This window comes from Schistocerca piceifrons, unplaced genomic scaffold (genome assembly GCF_021461385.2).
Source record: "Schistocerca piceifrons isolate TAMUIC-IGC-003096 unplaced genomic scaffold, iqSchPice1.1 HiC_scaffold_833, whole genome shotgun sequence".
Classification (NCBI taxonomy): domain Eukaryota; kingdom Metazoa; phylum Arthropoda; class Insecta; order Orthoptera; family Acrididae; genus Schistocerca; species Schistocerca piceifrons.
The window spans coordinates 152,693-168,208 of NW_025729095.1; the positions used below are offsets into that span (position 1 = coordinate 152,693).

General features: G+C 50.8%; 20 non-coding genes across 20 annotated transcripts; all 20 read right to left on the bottom strand.

Annotated features, from left to right (window-relative positions):
* Positions 1-595: 595 nt before the first annotated feature.
* On the bottom strand, positions 596-668 carry Trnaa-ugc. The gene has a single exon. It is a non-coding gene; the product is annotated as a tRNA-Ala (tRNA).
* A 417-nt stretch (positions 669-1,085) lies between these two features.
* Trnaa-ugc lies at positions 1,086-1,158 on the bottom strand. Its single transcript has one exon. It is a non-coding gene; the product is annotated as a tRNA-Ala (tRNA).
* A 1,013-nt stretch (positions 1,159-2,171) lies between these two features.
* On the bottom strand, positions 2,172-2,244 carry Trnaa-ugc. Its single transcript has one exon. It is a non-coding gene; the product is annotated as a tRNA-Ala (tRNA).
* Positions 2,245-2,661: 417 nt separating this feature from the next.
* Trnaa-ugc lies at positions 2,662-2,734 on the bottom strand. The gene has a single exon. It is a non-coding gene; the product is annotated as a tRNA-Ala (tRNA).
* Positions 2,735-3,747: 1,013 nt separating this feature from the next.
* Trnaa-ugc lies at positions 3,748-3,820 on the bottom strand. Its single transcript has one exon. It is a non-coding gene; the product is annotated as a tRNA-Ala (tRNA).
* A 417-nt stretch (positions 3,821-4,237) lies between these two features.
* On the bottom strand, positions 4,238-4,310 carry Trnaa-ugc. Its single transcript has one exon. It is a non-coding gene; the product is annotated as a tRNA-Ala (tRNA).
* A 1,013-nt stretch (positions 4,311-5,323) lies between these two features.
* Trnaa-ugc lies at positions 5,324-5,396 on the bottom strand. The gene has a single exon. It is a non-coding gene; the product is annotated as a tRNA-Ala (tRNA).
* Positions 5,397-5,813: 417 nt separating this feature from the next.
* On the bottom strand, positions 5,814-5,886 carry Trnaa-ugc. The gene has a single exon. It is a non-coding gene; the product is annotated as a tRNA-Ala (tRNA).
* Positions 5,887-6,899: 1,013 nt separating this feature from the next.
* On the bottom strand, positions 6,900-6,972 carry Trnaa-ugc. Its single transcript has one exon. It is a non-coding gene; the product is annotated as a tRNA-Ala (tRNA).
* Positions 6,973-7,389: 417 nt separating this feature from the next.
* On the bottom strand, positions 7,390-7,462 carry Trnaa-ugc. The gene has a single exon. It is a non-coding gene; the product is annotated as a tRNA-Ala (tRNA).
* Positions 7,463-8,475: 1,013 nt separating this feature from the next.
* Trnaa-ugc lies at positions 8,476-8,548 on the bottom strand. The gene has a single exon. It is a non-coding gene; the product is annotated as a tRNA-Ala (tRNA).
* A 417-nt stretch (positions 8,549-8,965) lies between these two features.
* Positions 8,966-9,038, bottom strand: Trnaa-ugc. Its single transcript has one exon. It is a non-coding gene; the product is annotated as a tRNA-Ala (tRNA).
* A 1,013-nt stretch (positions 9,039-10,051) lies between these two features.
* Positions 10,052-10,124, bottom strand: Trnaa-ugc. The gene has a single exon. It is a non-coding gene; the product is annotated as a tRNA-Ala (tRNA).
* Positions 10,125-10,541: 417 nt separating this feature from the next.
* Trnaa-ugc lies at positions 10,542-10,614 on the bottom strand. Its single transcript has one exon. It is a non-coding gene; the product is annotated as a tRNA-Ala (tRNA).
* A 1,013-nt stretch (positions 10,615-11,627) lies between these two features.
* Trnaa-ugc lies at positions 11,628-11,700 on the bottom strand. Its single transcript has one exon. It is a non-coding gene; the product is annotated as a tRNA-Ala (tRNA).
* A 417-nt stretch (positions 11,701-12,117) lies between these two features.
* Positions 12,118-12,190, bottom strand: Trnaa-ugc. Its single transcript has one exon. It is a non-coding gene; the product is annotated as a tRNA-Ala (tRNA).
* A 1,013-nt stretch (positions 12,191-13,203) lies between these two features.
* On the bottom strand, positions 13,204-13,276 carry Trnaa-ugc. The gene has a single exon. It is a non-coding gene; the product is annotated as a tRNA-Ala (tRNA).
* Positions 13,277-13,693: 417 nt separating this feature from the next.
* Positions 13,694-13,766, bottom strand: Trnaa-ugc. Its single transcript has one exon. It is a non-coding gene; the product is annotated as a tRNA-Ala (tRNA).
* A 1,013-nt stretch (positions 13,767-14,779) lies between these two features.
* Positions 14,780-14,852, bottom strand: Trnaa-ugc. The gene has a single exon. It is a non-coding gene; the product is annotated as a tRNA-Ala (tRNA).
* A 417-nt stretch (positions 14,853-15,269) lies between these two features.
* On the bottom strand, positions 15,270-15,342 carry Trnaa-ugc. Its single transcript has one exon. It is a non-coding gene; the product is annotated as a tRNA-Ala (tRNA).
* Positions 15,343-15,516: the final 174 nt, after the last annotated feature.

The window sequence follows — 15,516 nt, forward strand, 5'->3', positions numbered from 1 at the left end:
CAAACATGGCACTCACCCACGCAGACGACTTTTCCGACTTTACACGACGCTCACGCAACGCTCACGCTAGTGACAGCCTTATTTAGGGCTTGACGTCGCACACAAGCGAATGAGCACATTTCGCCTACGACTTAGGCCGCCCTCCTAGTGTGGCTGTTCGGTGTCTGCAGGCAGCGAGGGGCTGCAAGCCTCCTGTGTTCGCGCCTATGTCACCTCTACTTGCTTGTCAGAGACAGAGTATCGCAAAACATACAACTCACTCCATGAATTGATTGCTACGGCATCTGTCATCAGCAGTCACAACTAGCAACACCAGTAGCAGCCGACTGCACGTAAAGAATTGGAATGTGCAGTGGGATTTTTGTGAATTCGGCGCAAGGCTGATCTTTGCGACATAGGTTTGAGAATCTTATGGGAACACTTGTACTGTTTCTAAATTAAGTGTAGTGGTGGGAGGAGGGTGCTTCGTGCGAATTACAGCACGTTTGCCAATTGTGGCTGCTAATCGTTGGCTCGTATCTGCCTTGACACATTTTCTGGCTGTGAATTATTCCACTTGCATGGCAGTGTGCGCATGTTGGTGTGTTAAAAATTCTGGAGGCGCTGGGTATCGATCCCAGTACCTCTCGCATGCAAAGCGAGCGCTCTACCATCTGAGCTACGCCCCCTGCTGACGAACTGCGCTATCATACAGCCATATCAATGGCACAGACCCTTGCACTCCCATTATTCCGCTGACAAACACTACTCTCAATGTGTCCGTGAGGGTGTCTTTCAGGTTTCCTGCATTCTGTATCGAATCGTAGTTGGCCAAAATCAAAGTGGCACGCACGACGTCGAAAATAGCGTTCGGCCAACGCTCTGAGGTAGACGAACGTGTTGTCCACTCTCTAGACTTCATTGAGGTTAGGCCGTTATACCTAAGGCAGATTTGCACTCGATGACACCTCGACAACAGCCGGTCCTCACATTTACGTTTTGCTCTCCTTACGTCAGTATACGAGTCTGTGACGCTGGCTTTGCAACATCTTGCGTGCCTTTAGGCTCGCCGCGACCAACACTTACCACGCACTGACCACAAAACATGGAGGCGCCGGGGCTTGAACCCGGGACCTTTCACATGCAAAGCGAACGCTCTACCAACTGAGCTACGCCCCCAAGCACAACCAAGCTGCGCTGTTCTCCGTTCTTTGCTACTCTTATGTGCACGGACACGATGGTTGGTTGGTTTGCAGGGGTGAAGGGACCAGAGTACAAAGGCGCGGACACGTTCATATACGCAAGAGTTCCAAGTAGTTTCGATGCTCTGGTATTACGACTGCAAATTCCGTCCGTTTTTAACGTCTTAAATTGAAGGGACAGTCACAAGTTGGTCCGTTTTCACTCCATGTCGACAATCACACAGCACCTGAGGTAACAAGCACATCTGAAGACCCATTGTGCACTCGACTGTTCATGCCAACTCACTGCCTCGCACTTTACTACTGTGTACCACTCTTGTCGTCCAACTGCAAAAGACTGGGCCACAACAACTTTCCGCGTCTCCATTGCACTGCGCAAACTACGAAACGCTCCCCAAACATGGCACTCACCCACGCAGACGACTTTTCCGACTTTACACGACGCTCACGCAACGCTCACGCTAGTGACAGCCTTATTTAGGGCTTGACGTCGCACACAAGCGAATGAGCACATTTCGCCTACGACTTAGGCCGCCCTCCTAGTGTGGCTGTTCGGTGTCTGCAGGCAGCGAGGGGCTGCAAGCCTCCTGTGTTCGCGCCTATGTCACCTCTGCTTGCTTGTCAGAGACAGAGTATCGCAAAACATACAACTCACTCCATGAATTGATTGCTACGGCATCTGTCATCAGCAGTCACAACTAGCAACACCAGTAGCAGCCGACTGCACGTAAAGAATTGGAATGTGCAGTGGGATTTTTGTGAATTCGGCGCAAGGCTGATCTTTGCGACATAGGTTTGAGAATCTTATGGGAACACTTGTACTGTTTCTAAATTAAGTGTAGTGGTGGGAGGAGGGTGCTTCGTGCGAATTACAGCACGTTTGCCAATTGTGGCTGCTAATCGTTGGCTCGTATCTGCCTTGACACATTTTCTGGCTGTGAATTATTCCACTTGCATGGCAGTGTGCGCATGTTGGTGTGTTAAAAATTCTGGAGGCGCTGGGTATCGATCCCAGTACCTCTCGCATGCAAAGCGAGCGCTCTACCATCTGAGCTACGCCCCCTGCTGACGAACTGCGCTATCATACAGCCATATCAATGGCACAGACCCTTGCACTCCCATTATTCCGCTGACAAACACTACTCTCAATGTGTCCGTGAGGGTGTCTTTCAGGTTTCCTGCATTCTGTATCGAATCGTAGTTGGCCAAAATCAAAGTGGCACGCACGACGTCGAAAATAGCGTTCGGCCAACGCTCTGAGGTAGACGAACGTGTTGTCCACTCTCTAGACTTCATTGAGGTTAGGCCGTTATACCTAAGGCAGATTTGCACTCGATGACACCTCGACAACAGCCGGTCCTCACATTTACGTTTTGCTCTCCTTACGTCAGTATACGAGTCTGTGACGCTGGCTTTGCAACATCTTGCGTGCCTTTAGGCTCGCCGCGACCAACACTTACCACGCACTGACCACAAAACATGGAGGCGCCGGGGCTTGAACCCGGGACCTTTCACATGCAAAGCGAACGCTCTACCAACTGAGCTACGCCCCCAAGCACAACCAAGCTGCGCTGTTCTCCGTTCTTTGCTACTCTTATGTGCACGGACACGATGGTTGGTTGGTTTGCAGGGGTGAAGGGACCAGAGTACAAAGGCGCGGACACGTTCATATACGCAAGAGTTCCAAGTAGTTTCGATGCTCTGGTATTACGACTGCAAATTCCGTCCGTTTTTAACGTCTTAAATTGAAGGGACAGTCACAAGTTGGTCCGTTTTCACTCCATGTCGACAATCACACAGCACCTGAGGTAACAAGCACATCTGAAGACCCATTGTGCACTCGACTGTTCATGCCAACTCACTGCCTCGCACTTTACTACTGTGTACCACTCTTGTCGTCCAACTGCAAAAGACTGGGCCACAACAACTTTCCGCGTCTCCATTGCACTGCGCAAACTACGAAACGCTCCCCAAACATGGCACTCACCCACGCAGACGACTTTTCCGACTTTACACGACGCTCACGCAACGCTCACGCTAGTGACAGCCTTATTTAGGGCTTGACGTCGCACACAAGCGAATGAGCACATTTCGCCTACGACTTAGGCCGCCCTCCTAGTGTGGCTGTTCGGTGTCTGCAGGCAGCGAGGGGCTGCAAGCCTCCTGTGTTCGCGCCTATGTCACCTCTGCTTGCTTGTCAGAGACAGAGTATCGCAAAACATACAACTCACTCCATGAATTGATTGCTACGGCATCTGTCATCAGCAGTCACAACTAGCAACACCAGTAGCAGCCGACTGCACGTAAAGAATTGGAATGTGCAGTGGGATTTTTGTGAATTCGGCGCAAGGCTGATCTTTGCGACATAGGTTTGAGAATCTTATGGGAACACTTGTACTGTTTCTAAATTAAGTGTAGTGGTGGGAGGAGGGTGCTTCGTGCGAATTACAGCACGTTTGCCAATTGTGGCTGCTAATCGTTGGCTCGTATCTGCCTTGACACATTTTCTGGCTGTGAATTATTCCACTTGCATGGCAGTGTGCGCATGTTGGTGTGTTAAAAATTCTGGAGGCGCTGGGTATCGATCCCAGTACCTCTCGCATGCAAAGCGAGCGCTCTACCATCTGAGCTACGCCCCCTGCTGACGAACTGCGCTATCATACAGCCATATCAATGGCACAGACCCTTGCACTCCCATTATTCCGCTGACAAACACTACTCTCAATGTGTCCGTGAGGGTGTCTTTCAGGTTTCCTGCATTCTGTATCGAATCGTAGTTGGCCAAAATCAAAGTGGCACGCACGACGTCGAAAATAGCGTTCGGCCAACGCTCTGAGGTAGACGAACGTGTTGTCCACTCTCTAGACTTCATTGAGGTTAGGCCGTTATACCTAAGGCAGATTTGCACTCGATGACACCTCGACAACAGCCGGTCCTCACATTTACGTTTTGCTCTCCTTACGTCAGTATACGAGTCTGTGACGCTGGCTTTGCAACATCTTGCGTGCCTTTAGGCTCGCCGCGACCAACACTTACCACGCACTGACCACAAAACATGGAGGCGCCGGGGCTTGAACCCGGGACCTTTCACATGCAAAGCGAACGCTCTACCAACTGAGCTACGCCCCCAAGCACAACCAAGCTGCGCTGTTCTCCGTTCTTTGCTACTCTTATGTGCACGGACACGATGGTTGGTTGGTTTGCAGGGGTGAAGGGACCAGAGTACAAAGGCGCGGACACGTTCATATACGCAAGAGTTCCAAGTAGTTTCGATGCTCTGGTATTACGACTGCAAATTCCGTCCGTTTTTAACGTCTTAAATTGAAGGGACAGTCACAAGTTGGTCCGTTTTCACTCCATGTCGACAATCACACAGCACCTGAGGTAACAAGCACATCTGAAGACCCATTGTGCACTCGACTGTTCATGCCAACTCACTGCCTCGCACTTTACTACTGTGTACCACTCTTGTCGTCCAACTGCAAAAGACTGGGCCACAACAACTTTCCGCGTCTCCATTGCACTGCGCAAACTACGAAACGCTCCCCAAACATGGCACTCACCCACGCAGACGACTTTTCCGACTTTACACGACGCTCACGCAACGCTCACGCTAGTGACAGCCTTATTTAGGGCTTGACGTCGCACACAAGCGAATGAGCACATTTCGCCTACGACTTAGGCCGCCCTCCTAGTGTGGCTGTTCGGTGTCTGCAGGCAGCGAGGGGCTGCAAGCCTCCTGTGTTCGCGCCTATGTCACCTCTGCTTGCTTGTCAGAGACAGAGTATCGCAAAACATACAACTCACTCCATGAATTGATTGCTACGGCATCTGTCATCAGCAGTCACAACTAGCAACACCAGTAGCAGCCGACTGCACGTAAAGAATTGGAATGTGCAGTGGGATTTTTGTGAATTCGGCGCAAGGCTGATCTTTGCGACATAGGTTTGAGAATCTTATGGGAACACTTGTACTGTTTCTAAATTAAGTGTAGTGGTGGGAGGAGGGTGCTTCGTGCGAATTACAGCACGTTTGCCAATTGTGGCTGCTAATCGTTGGCTCGTATCTGCCTTGACACATTTTCTGGCTGTGAATTATTCCACTTGCATGGCAGTGTGCGCATGTTGGTGTGTTAAAAATTCTGGAGGCGCTGGGTATCGATCCCAGTACCTCTCGCATGCAAAGCGAGCGCTCTACCATCTGAGCTACGCCCCCTGCTGACGAACTGCGCTATCATACAGCCATATCAATGGCACAGACCCTTGCACTCCCATTATTCCGCTGACAAACACTACTCTCAATGTGTCCGTGAGGGTGTCTTTCAGGTTTCCTGCATTCTGTATCGAATCGTAGTTGGCCAAAATCAAAGTGGCACGCACGACGTCGAAAATAGCGTTCGGCCAACGCTCTGAGGTAGACGAACGTGTTGTCCACTCTCTAGACTTCATTGAGGTTAGGCCGTTATACCTAAGGCAGATTTGCACTCGATGACACCTCGACAACAGCCGGTCCTCACATTTACGTTTTGCTCTCCTTACGTCAGTATACGAGTCTGTGACGCTGGCTTTGCAACATCTTGCGTGCCTTTAGGCTCGCCGCGACCAACACTTACCACGCACTGACCACAAAACATGGAGGCGCCGGGGCTTGAACCCGGGACCTTTCACATGCAAAGCGAACGCTCTACCAACTGAGCTACGCCCCCAAGCACAACCAAGCTGCGCTGTTCTCCGTTCTTTGCTACTCTTATGTGCACGGACACGATGGTTGGTTGGTTTGCAGGGGTGAAGGGACCAGAGTACAAAGGCGCGGACACGTTCATATACGCAAGAGTTCCAAGTAGTTTCGATGCTCTGGTATTACGACTGCAAATTCCGTCCGTTTTTAACGTCTTAAATTGAAGGGACAGTCACAAGTTGGTCCGTTTTCACTCCATGTCGACAATCACACAGCACCTGAGGTAACAAGCACATCTGAAGACCCATTGTGCACTCGACTGTTCATGCCAACTCACTGCCTCGCACTTTACTACTGTGTACCACTCTTGTCGTCCAACTGCAAAAGACTGGGCCACAACAACTTTCCGCGTCTCCATTGCACTGCGCAAACTACGAAACGCTCCCCAAACATGGCACTCACCCACGCAGACGACTTTTCCGACTTTACACGACGCTCACGCAACGCTCACGCTAGTGACAGCCTTATTTAGGGCTTGACGTCGCACACAAGCGAATGAGCACATTTCGCCTACGACTTAGGCCGCCCTCCTAGTGTGGCTGTTCGGTGTCTGCAGGCAGCGAGGGGCTGCAAGCCTCCTGTGTTCGCGCCTATGTCACCTCTGCTTGCTTGTCAGAGACAGAGTATCGCAAAACATACAACTCACTCCATGAATTGATTGCTACGGCATCTGTCATCAGCAGTCACAACTAGCAACACCAGTAGCAGCCGACTGCACGTAAAGAATTGGAATGTGCAGTGGGATTTTTGTGAATTCGGCGCAAGGCTGATCTTTGCGACATAGGTTTGAGAATCTTATGGGAACACTTGTACTGTTTCTAAATTAAGTGTAGTGGTGGGAGGAGGGTGCTTCGTGCGAATTACAGCACGTTTGCCAATTGTGGCTGCTAATCGTTGGCTCGTATCTGCCTTGACACATTTTCTGGCTGTGAATTATTCCACTTGCATGGCAGTGTGCGCATGTTGGTGTGTTAAAAATTCTGGAGGCGCTGGGTATCGATCCCAGTACCTCTCGCATGCAAAGCGAGCGCTCTACCATCTGAGCTACGCCCCCTGCTGACGAACTGCGCTATCATACAGCCATATCAATGGCACAGACCCTTGCACTCCCATTATTCCGCTGACAAACACTACTCTCAATGTGTCCGTGAGGGTGTCTTTCAGGTTTCCTGCATTCTGTATCGAATCGTAGTTGGCCAAAATCAAAGTGGCACGCACGACGTCGAAAATAGCGTTCGGCCAACGCTCTGAGGTAGACGAACGTGTTGTCCACTCTCTAGACTTCATTGAGGTTAGGCCGTTATACCTAAGGCAGATTTGCACTCGATGACACCTCGACAACAGCCGGTCCTCACATTTACGTTTTGCTCTCCTTACGTCAGTATACGAGTCTGTGACGCTGGCTTTGCAACATCTTGCGTGCCTTTAGGCTCGCCGCGACCAACACTTACCACGCACTGACCACAAAACATGGAGGCGCCGGGGCTTGAACCCGGGACCTTTCACATGCAAAGCGAACGCTCTACCAACTGAGCTACGCCCCCAAGCACAACCAAGCTGCGCTGTTCTCCGTTCTTTGCTACTCTTATGTGCACGGACACGATGGTTGGTTGGTTTGCAGGGGTGAAGGGACCAGAGTACAAAGGCGCGGACACGTTCATATACGCAAGAGTTCCAAGTAGTTTCGATGCTCTGGTATTACGACTGCAAATTCCGTCCGTTTTTAACGTCTTAAATTGAAGGGACAGTCACAAGTTGGTCCGTTTTCACTCCATGTCGACAATCACACAGCACCTGAGGTAACAAGCACATCTGAAGACCCATTGTGCACTCGACTGTTCATGCCAACTCACTGCCTCGCACTTTACTACTGTGTACCACTCTTGTCGTCCAACTGCAAAAGACTGGGCCACAACAACTTTCCGCGTCTCCATTGCACTGCGCAAACTACGAAACGCTCCCCAAACATGGCACTCACCCACGCAGACGACTTTTCCGACTTTACACGACGCTCACGCAACGCTCACGCTAGTGACAGCCTTATTTAGGGCTTGACGTCGCACACAAGCGAATGAGCACATTTCGCCTACGACTTAGGCCGCCCTCCTAGTGTGGCTGTTCGGTGTCTGCAGGCAGCGAGGGGCTGCAAGCCTCCTGTGTTCGCGCCTATGTCACCTCTGCTTGCTTGTCAGAGACAGAGTATCGCAAAACATACAACTCACTCCATGAATTGATTGCTACGCCATCTGTCATCAGCAGTCACAACTAGCAACACCAGTAGCAGCCGACTGCACGTAAAGAATTGGAATGTGCAGTGGGATTTTTGTGAATTCGGCGCAAGGCTGATCTTTGCGACATAGGTTTGAGAATCTTATGGGAACACTTGTACTGTTTCTAAATTAAGTGTAGTGGTGGGAGGAGGGTGCTTCGTGCGAATTACAGCACGTTTGCCAATTGTGGCTGCTAATCGTTGGCTCGTATCTGCCTTGACACATTTTCTGGCTGTGAATTATTCCACTTGCATGGCAGTGTGCGCATGTTGGTGTGTTAAAAATTCTGGAGGCGCTGGGTATCGATCCCAGTACCTCTCGCATGCAAAGCGAGCGCTCTACCATCTGAGCTACGCCCCCTGCTGACGAACTGCGCTATCATACAGCCATATCAATGGCACAGACCCTTGCACTCCCATTATTCCGCTGACAAACACTACTCTCAATGTGTCCGTGAGGGTGTCTTTCAGGTTTCCTGCATTCTGTATCGAATCGTAGTTGGCCAAAATCAAAGTGGCACGCACGACGTCGAAAATAGCGTTCGGCCAACGCTCTGAGGTAGACGAACGTGTTGTCCACTCTCTAGACTTCATTGAGGTTAGGCCGTTATACCTAAGGCAGATTTGCACTCGATGACACCTCGACAACAGCCGGTCCTCACATTTACGTTTTGCTCTCCTTACGTCAGTATACGAGTCTGTGACGCTGGCTTTGCAACATCTTGCGTGCCTTTAGGCTCGCCGCGACCAACACTTACCACGCACTGACCACAAAACATGGAGGCGCCGGGGCTTGAACCCGGGACCTTTCACATGCAAAGCGAACGCTCTACCAACTGAGCTACGCCCCCAAGCACAACCAAGCTGCGCTGTTCTCCGTTCTTTGCTACTCTTATGTGCACGGACACGATGGTTGGTTGGTTTGCAGGGGTGAAGGGACCAGAGTACAAAGGCGCGGACACGTTCATATACGCAAGAGTTCCAAGTAGTTTCGATGCTCTGGTATTACGACTGCAAATTCCGTCCGTTTTTAACGTCTTAAATTGAAGGGACAGTCACAAGTTGGTCCGTTTTCACTCCATGTCGACAATCACACAGCACCTGAGGTAACAAGCACATCTGAAGACCCATTGTGCACTCGACTGTTCATGCCAACTCACTGCCTCGCACTTTACTACTGTGTACCACTCTTGTCGTCCAACTGCAAAAGACTGGGCCACAACAACTTTCCGCGTCTCCATTGCACTGCGCAAACTACGAAACGCTCCCCAAACATGGCACTCACCCACGCAGACGACTTTTCCGACTTTACACGACGCTCACGCAACGCTCACGCTAGTGACAGCCTTATTTAGGGCTTGACGTCGCACACAAGCGAATGAGCACATTTCGCCTACGACTTAGGCCGCCCTCCTAGTGTGGCTGTTCGGTGTCTGCAGGCAGCGAGGGGCTGCAAGCCTCCTGTGTTCGCGCCTATGTCACCTCTGCTTGCTTGTCAGAGACAGAGTATCGCAAAACATACAACTCACTCCATGAATTGATTGCTACGCCATCTGTCATCAGCAGTCACAACTAGCAACACCAGTAGCAGCCGACTGCACGTAAAGAATTGGAATGTGCAGTGGGATTTTTGTGAATTCGGCGCAAGGCTGATCTTTGCGACATAGGTTTGAGAATCTTATGGGAACACTTGTACTGTTTCTAAATTAAGTGTAGTGGTGGGAGGAGGGTGCTTCGTGCGAATTACAGCACGTTTGCCAATTGTGGCTGCTAATCGTTGGCTCGTATCTGCCTTGACACATTTTCTGGCTGTGAATTATTCCACTTGCATGGCAGTGTGCGCATGTTGGTGTGTTAAAAATTCTGGAGGCGCTGGGTATCGATCCCAGTACCTCTCGCATGCAAAGCGAGCGCTCTACCATCTGAGCTACGCCCCCTGCTGACGAACTGCGCTATCATACAGCCATATCAATGGCACAGACCCTTGCACTCCCATTATTCCGCTGACAAACACTACTCTCAATGTGTCCGTGAGGGTGTCTTTCAGGTTTCCTGCATTCTGTATCGAATCGTAGTTGGCCAAAATCAAAGTGGCACGCACGACGTCGAAAATAGCGTTCGGCCAACGCTCTGAGGTAGACGAACGTGTTGTCCACTCTCTAGACTTCATTGAGGTTAGGCCGTTATACCTAAGGCAGATTTGCACTCGATGACACCTCGACAACAGCCGGTCCTCACATTTACGTTTTGCTCTCCTTACGTCAGTATACGAGTCTGTGACGCTGGCTTTGCAACATCTTGCGTGCCTTTAGGCTCGCCGCGACCAACACTTACCACGCACTGACCACAAAACATGGAGGCGCCGGGGCTTGAACCCGGGACCTTTCACATGCAAAGCGAACGCTCTACCAACTGAGCTACGCCCCCAAGCACAACCAAGCTGCGCTGTTCTCCGTTCTTTGCTACTCTTATGTGCACGGACACGATGGTTGGTTGGTTTGCAGGGGTGAAGGGACCAGAGTACAAAGGCGCGGACACGTTCATATACGCAAGAGTTCCAAGTAGTTTCGATGCTCTGGTATTACGACTGCAAATTCCGTCCGTTTTTAACGTCTTAAATTGAAGGGACAGTCACAAGTTGGTCCGTTTTCACTCCATGTCGACAATCACACAGCACCTGAGGTAACAAGCACATCTGAAGACCCATTGTGCACTCGACTGTTCATGCCAACTCACTGCCTCGCACTTTACTACTGTGTACCACTCTTGTCGTCCAACTGCAAAAGACTGGGCCACAACAACTTTCCGCGTCTCCATTGCACTGCGCAAACTACGAAACGCTCCCCAAACATGGCACTCACCCACGCAGACGACTTTTCCGACTTTACACGACGCTCACGCAACGCTCACGCTAGTGACAGCCTTATTTAGGGCTTGACGTCGCACACAAGCGAATGAGCACATTTCGCCTACGACTTAGGCCGCCCTCCTAGTGTGGCTGTTCGGTGTCTGCAGGCAGCGAGGGGCTGCAAGCCTCCTGTGTTCGCGCCTATGTCACCTCTGCTTGCTTGTCAGAGACAGAGTATCGCAAAACATACAACTCACTCCATGAATTGATTGCTACGGCATCTGTCATCAGCAGTCACAACTAGCAACACCAGTAGCAGCCGACTGCACGTAAAGAATTGGAATGTGCAGTGGGATTTTTGTGAATTCGGCGCAAGGCTGATCTTTGCGACATAGGTTTGAGAATCTTATGGGAACACTTGTACTGTTTCTAAATTAAGTGTAGTGGTGGGAGGAGGGTGCTTCGTGCGAATTACAGCACGTTTGCCAATTGTGGCTGCTAATCGTTGGCTCGTATCTGCCTTGACACATTTTCTGGCTGTGAATTATTCCACTTGCATGGCAGTGTGCGCATGTTGGTGTGTTAAAAATTCTGGAGGCGCTGGGTATCGATCCCAGTACCTCTCGCATGCAAAGCGAGCGCTCTACCATCTGAGCTACGCCCCCTGCTGACGAACTGCGCTATCATACAGCCATATCAATGGCACAGACCCTTGCACTCCCATTATTCCGCTGACAAACACTACTCTCAATGTGTCCGTGAGGGTGTCTTTCAGGTTTCCTGCATTCTGTATCGAATCGTAGTTGGCCAAAATCAAAGTGGCACGCACGACGTCGAAAATAGCGTTCGGCCAACGCTCTGAGGTAGACGAACGTGTTGTCCACTCTCTAGACTTCATTGAGGTTAGGCCGTTATACCTAAGGCAGATTTGCACTCGATGACACCTCGACAACAGCCGGTCCTCACATTTACGTTTTGCTCTCCTTACGTCAGTATACGAGTCTGTGACGCTGGCTTTGCAACATCTTGCGTGCCTTTAGGCTCGCCGCGACCAACACTTACCACGCACTGACCACAAAACATGGAGGCGCCGGGGCTTGAACCCGGGACCTTTCACATGCAAAGCGAACGCTCTACCAACTGAGCTACGCCCCCAAGCACAACCAAGCTGCGCTGTTCTCCGTTCTTTGCTACTCTTATGTGCACGGACACGATGGTTGGTTGGTTTGCAGGGGTGAAGGGACCAGAGTACAAAGGCGCGGACACGTTCATATACGCAAGAGTTCCAAGTAGTTTCGATGCTCTGGTATTACGACTGCAAATTCCGTCCGTTTTTAACGTCTTAAATTGAAGGGACAGTCACAAGTTGGTCCGTTTTCACTCCATGTCGACAATCACACAGCACCTGAGGTAACAAGCACATCTGAAGACCCATTGTGCACTCGACTGTTCATGCCAACTCACTGCCTCGCACTTTACTACTGTGTACCACTCTTGTCGTCCAACTGCAAAAGACTGGGCCACAACAACTTTCCGCGTCTCCATTGCACTGCGCAAACTACGAAACGCTCCCCAAACATGGCACTCACCCACGCAGACGACTTTTCCGACTTTACACGACGCTCACGCAACGCTCACGCTAGTGACAGCCTTATTTAGGGCTTGACGTCGCACACAAGCGAATGAGCACATTTCGCCTACGACTTAGGCCGCCCTCCTAGTGTGGCTGTTCGGTGTCTGCAGGCAGCGAGGGGCTGCAAGCCTCCTGTGTTCGCGCCTATGTCACCTCTGCTTGCTTGTCAGAGACAGAGTATCGCAAAACATACAACTCACTCCATGAATTGATTGCTACGGCATCTGTCATCAGCAGTCACAACTAGCAACACCAGTAGCAGCCGACTGCACGTAAAGAATTGGAATGTGCAGTGGGATTTTTGTGAATTCGGCGCAAGGCTGATCTTTGCGACATAGGTTTGAGAATCTTATGGGAACACTTGTACTGTTTCTAAATTAAGTGTAGTGGTGGGAGGAGGGTGCTTCGTGCGAATTACAGCACGTTTGCCAATTGTGGCTGCTAATCGTTGGCTCGTATCTGCCTTGACACATTTTCTGGCTGTGAATTATTCCACTTGCATGGCAGTGTGCGCATGTTGGTGTGTTAAAAATTCTGGAGGCGCTGGGTATCGATCCCAGTACCTCTCGCATGCAAAGCGAGCGCTCTACCATCTGAGCTACGCCCCCTGCTGACGAACTGCGCTATCATACAGCCATATCAATGGCACAGACCCTTGCACTCCCATTATTCCGCTGACAAACACTACTCTCAATGTGTCCGTGAGGGTGTCTTTCAGGTTTCCTGCATTCTGTATCGAATCGTAGTTGGCCAAAATCAAAGTGGCACGCACGACGTCGAAAATAGCGTTCGGCCAACGCTCTGAGGTAGACGAACGTGTTGTCCACTCTCTAGACTTCATTGAGGTTAGGCCGTTATACCTAAGGCAGATTTGCACTCGATGACACCTCGACAACAGCCGGTCCTCACATTTACGTTTTGCTCTCCTTACGTCAGTATACGAGTCTGTGACGCTGGCTTTGCAACATCTTGCGTGCCTTTAGGCTCGCCGCGACCAACACTTACCACGCACTGACCACAAAACATGGAGGCGCCGGGGCTTGAACCCGGGACCTTTCACATGCAAAGCGAACGCTCTACCAACTGAGCTACGCCCCCAAGCACAACCAAGCTGCGCTGTTCTCCGTTCTTTGCTACTCTTATGTGCACGGACACGATGGTTGGTTGGTTTGCAGGGGTGAAGGGACCAGAGTACAAAGGCGCGGACACGTTCATATACGCAAGAGTTCCAAGTAGTTTCGATGCTCTGGTATTACGACTGCAAATTCCGTCCGTTTTTAACGTCTTAAATTGAAGGGACAGTCACAAGTTGGTCCGTTTTCACTCCATGTCGACAATCACACAGCACCTGAGGTAACAAGCACATCTGAAGACCCATTGTGCACTCGACTGTTCATGCCAACTCACTGCCTCGCACTTTACTACTGTGTACCACTCTTGTCGTCCAACTGCAAAAGACTGGGCCACAACAACTTTCCGCGTCTCCATTGCACTGCGCAAACTACGAAACGCTCCCCAAACATGGCACTCACCCACGCAGACGACTTTTCCGACTTTACACGACGCTCACGCAACGCTCACGCTAGTGACAGCCTTATTTAGGGCTTGACGTCGCACACAAGCGAATGAGCACATTTCGCCTACGACTTAGGCCGCCCTCCTAGTGTGGCTGTTCGGTGTCTGCAGGCAGCGAGGGGCTGCAAGCCTCCTGTGTTCGCGCCTATGTCACCTCTGCTTGCTTGTCAGAGACAGAGTATCGCAAAACATACAACTCACTCCATGAATTGATTGCTACGGCATCTGTCATCAGCAGTCACAACTAGCAACACCAGTAGCAGCCGACTGCACGTAAAGAATTGGAATGTGCAGTGGGATTTTTGTGAATTCGGCGCAAGGCTGATCTTTGCGACATAGGTTTGAGAATCTTATGGGAACACTTGTACTGTTTCTAAATTAAGTGTAGTGGTGGGAGGAGGGTGCTTCGTGCGAATTACAGCACGTTTGCCAATTGTGGCTGCTAATCGTTGGCTCGTATCTGCCTTGACACATTTTCTGGCTGTGAATTATTCCACTTGCATGGCAGTGTGCGCATGTTGGTGTGTTAAAAATTCTGGAGGCGCTGGGTATCGATCCCAGTACCTCTCGCATGCAAAGCGAGCGCTCTACCATCTGAGCTACGCCCCCTGCTGACGAACTGCGCTATCATACAGCCATATCAATGGCACAGACCCTTGCACTCCCATTATTCCGCTGACAAACACTACTCTCAATGTGTCCGTGAGGGTGTCTTTCAGGTTTCCTGCATTCTGTATCGAATCGTAGTTGGCCAAAATCAAAGTGGCACGCACGACGTCGAAAATAGCGTTCGGCCAACGCTCTGAGGTAGACGAACGTGTTGTCCACTCTCTAGACTTCATTGAGGTTAGGCCGTTATACCTAAGGCAGATTTGCACTCGATGACACCTCGACAACAGCCGGTCCTCACATTTACGTTTTGCTCTCCTTACGTCAGTATACGAGTCTGTGACGCTGGCTTTGCAACATCTTGCGTGCCTTTAGGCTCGCCGCGACCAACACTTACCACGCACTGACCACAAAACATGGAGGCGCCGGGGCTTGAACCCGGGACCTTTCACATGCAAAGCGAACGCTCTACCAACTGAGCTACGCCCCCAAGCACAACCAAGCTGCGCTGTTCTCCGTTCTTTGCTACTCTTATGTGCACGGACACGATGGTTGGTTGGTTTGCAGGGGTGAAGGGACCAGAGTACAAAGGCGCGGACACGTTCATATACGCAAGAGTTCCAAGTAGTTTCGATGCTCTGGTATTACGACTGCAAATTCCGTC